The 3,683-nt window shown below is 42.5% G+C and overlaps 1 protein-coding gene across 1 annotated transcript in view; it reads left to right on the top strand.

Moving 5' to 3' along the window:
- LOC114042722 (mitogen-activated protein kinase kinase kinase kinase 4-like) overlaps window positions 1–3,683 on the top strand; it is a 228,954-nt gene that overhangs the window by 845 nt on the left and 224,426 nt on the right. The window lies entirely within an intron of this gene.

Genomic DNA, 3,683 nt, shown 5'->3' with positions numbered 1-3,683 from the left:
CACACACACACACACACACACACACACTCACTCACTCACTCACTCACTCACTCACTCAGACATATGGGGTGGGGTGGGCACGGGGCTCAGAAATCCACTTTAGAAGGAAACACTTCTCCCAAACGAAGAGATTCTGTCAAATCAACGTAAGTGTTCAGGTTTACCCAATGCAAACGCAGTTCAGAAAGTTTCTCACTTTTTAAAGAGTTGCTTCTTTTTGGTTTGAGTTTGTTGCACGTTTTTTGGTTTTTTTTTTTCAGGGAGAAAGCTCATAGCTGCTGGAGGGGGCAGAGGTTATCTGCCCTTGTCCCCCTCCACTGCTGTAAGAGGTCGGAGGTTTTCACCTTGTGTATATCCCACCCCCCCAAATGCCTGATCTTTCCTCATTAGTAATTTTGATTTTGGCAGAATCATTTATTTCTCCCAAAACTGATTCGGGTAAAGTTTGAGGTTTTCACCTTTGTGGATCATCCCCCCCCCCCATGCCTGACCTTTATTAATATTAATATAGTAATATAATATAATTAGCACAGCGCCTGGCATACAGTGAGCACTTAGTAAATGCTTTATCTAATATTAGTGTTATTTTGGAAGAACCATCTTTCCCTTGCAATAAGCCCCGAGCTCTTACTGCACCCCACCAAGTACATTTACTGAGTTCTTTTTCGAAGTTATTTTATTCCCAGCTTCCCTTGAATGCAAAGGGCAGCTGAGTATTGCAAAAGCGGCAGGCAGGCAGGCACCTCCGTGGAATGAGTGCAGGGTAACTTTAAGAACTGAGCATTTGATGCTTGTCTGTTTTGAGAAAAGCTAAATATTAACCTTAGGTGAAAGGACTTTCGAAAATCCCATTGGCATACATAAGTATTACTGCACTCTGATGACATTTATAGACTGCCCCCTTTGTATTTGGGATTGTGTCCTGCCAGTCAAAAAACAAAACAAAACAAACAAACAAACAAACAAAAATAAACAAGGAAGACGAAATCTATCAAGAGTATTTCCTCTGTCACTGTCCTGTTATATATTGAGATTTTTTTAAAGGGGGAGTTTGTGGATAATAATTTAGCAAAGTTATCTCATCCACGAAAAATCAACAGACTCACTGTATCGCAAATATTAGCACTGTAATTGCTAATGCTGCTTTAAAAATAAAAAGAGCTTTTATAAAAAGCTCGATTTTTGTCTTTCCGTGGCTCCACTCAGAAAATACCCCATTTCTATCCTTGATTATTTTTTATTCAATTCCACAAGCATGTTTCAAGTACTTATTACAGGTGACGAACACTGTGTTGGGCTCTGGAGATGAAAAGAAAAACATTTTCCTCCTCAAGGAGATTATGGGGCGGGGGGGAACCCACACATAGGCAGCTACATAAATTGGATGAGTCTACAAAGTAATTTGGAAGGTGTCTGTTGAGAGGGGGTGTGTGTGTGACTGACACCTGGGGGAATCAGGAAAGGCCTCTTGTAAGAGGTGACATTTTTAGCTGAGTCTTAAGGGGAGCTAAGGGTTTAAAGAGATCAAGGTCAGGAGAGAGAACATTCTGAGTAGGGGGAACATTTTGTGCAAACGTGCAGAATTAGAAGATAGGGGTGGGCACCGCAGACAGTGCCTGAACAGAATTTTCAAGGTCAGTTTAGATTCCGGCCCCCCCACCCCCATCATGAAAGAATAAAGTCAAGGAAAGAAAAGTTGAACGAATGCAGACTTCTTTCCTCATGTAGGGGAGATAGAAAAGCAAACTAGGGCAAATATGCAAAACCACAGACAGGCAAACCGAATAAACTATTTTCTAAAAATGACGAGAGGAATGGAAAAATCCTCATGGAAATGATGGGGCAGGGAATTCCAAACCCAAGGAGAAGAGAGGGTCTTGTTGTCACACACATTAAAGAAAAACAAAATTGGGAGAGAACACTGACTGGGTCATGTCCTTGGTCCTGGTCTTCTGATTTCAAACTAAGGACGTGGAAGAGAATAACTCACATTTATGTATCACTTTAAGACTTACAGTGCTCACTCCTCCTGACAACCCTGTGATACTTTCAGGGGCCGTAAATATTAACCCCCAGTACCTGACACATCGGCTCTTAAGAAATGCTTATTGATGGATCATTGAACTCCATTGTACAGATGAAATTATGACCGAGAGGGTGAAAATGTCTTGCCCGAGATCCCAAAGCTAGTAAGGTTCACTGAGTCCAGGTCTCTCCTGCCAAATCTAGTGCTCTTTCCACCACACTGGCTGCCTCTCCAAAATAGATAAAGGTGAAAGCATTAATTTTCAAAGAGGACCCACGTGCAATAGTCTTCTAGGTATAAATAAATTAGATTGTCATCGCAGTGGTGGGAAAGAGATTTGTGAACCAACGCTTTGGCACCCAGCTTCAGAGCCGAAACTGAATGTGGCATCATCTAGATTCAAGTTGCAGCTAGTCCACTAAAGGCCAGGACAAACCCTCATTTTCTAAATTTTTCCATTCTCACTTGCCGTACTTGATTGGATTTTATCAGCTCCTAACCTTTAGTGTTGAGGGAATTTCCCCAAGACTTAAGTTTTCCCAAGGACCTTAGCCATAGATTAGGTGGAAGTTCCTCTCAATTGAAACACACATACACCCTTAAAACCTTTAATATGGTCCTGGATGAATCTACTACCATGTTGGCAGCTAAAGTACATTTCATTGTTCTGGGGTTTCAATGGATATGATTTCACACATTTCTGGAGAAATGTAATGTCACTGTCTCTGTCCTGTTTTTCGGAGCACCCTAAAGGTGATGAAAATAAACGAGAAAATTGGCATATGGTAAGATGCGTTGCAATAATTGCCCTCCAAGTGATGAATGTGTGGGTCAGAGTTTTGGCACCTGTCAACAGAAAGTATAGGAGCTTGGCAATAAGCAATAAGTGGTGGTACAGACTATAGAGGTTTAAAAGTTAGCAAAGGGAAAACAGATGAGTGGGATCGTTAAGGACTTGGCCAGCTAGAAGATCTGTCCAGTATGTTCCAGGTGACGATGCCCAACCAAACAAGGATGTTCCAAGGATCTAGGGCAAAGTCCAGCTTGATAGCCTCAATACTTCTGACTGGGCCCACTGTTTCCCTTGGTGATCTGAGGAAAATAGAGGGTCTAAGTGCTTTGGTCTTGGACATCTTTATGAAAGTCAGAAGGCATTAAGTGCGATTTCCATGGCAAAAAAAAATGATAGGAGAGGCAGCTTGGCACAGTAGACTCTAGAGTGGCAGCCGTGTCTTTAGCCACAGAGTTAGAAAGATCTGAGTTCAATCCTGCCCCTGACACCTGCTGGCTGTGTGACCCTGAACAAGTCATGGAAACCCTTAGTGCCCCAGGCAATTCTCATAAGACCGAGTTTAAAATAGGTGCCTATGTACATTGGTAGAGGGAGTTTCCTCACTAAGTATTTCTACACTGATATGATTGCAAGTTTAGTTTCTCCAAAAATAGTAGAGGAGGGGGGAGAGGGAGAGAGAGAGAGAGAGAGAGAGAGAGAGAGAGAGAGAGAGAGAGAGAGAGAGAAAGAGAGAAGAAGAAGAAGAAAAGAGAAAAGAGGAGAGAGTGGAGAGAGAGAGAAACAGAGGAGAGAAGAGAAAAGAGGAGAGCAGAGGAGAGGGGGGGAGAGAGAGAGGAAAGAAGAGAAAAAAGGAGAGGGAGGGAG

Source organism: Vombatus ursinus, unplaced genomic scaffold (assembly GCF_900497805.2).
Source record: "Vombatus ursinus unplaced genomic scaffold, bare-nosed wombat genome assembly UNPS02014735.1, whole genome shotgun sequence".
Lineage (NCBI taxonomy): Eukaryota > Metazoa > Chordata > Mammalia > Diprotodontia > Vombatidae > Vombatus > Vombatus ursinus.
The sequence above is the reverse complement of the archived record's forward strand: the minus strand, read 5'-3'. Positions and strand labels throughout refer to the sequence as shown.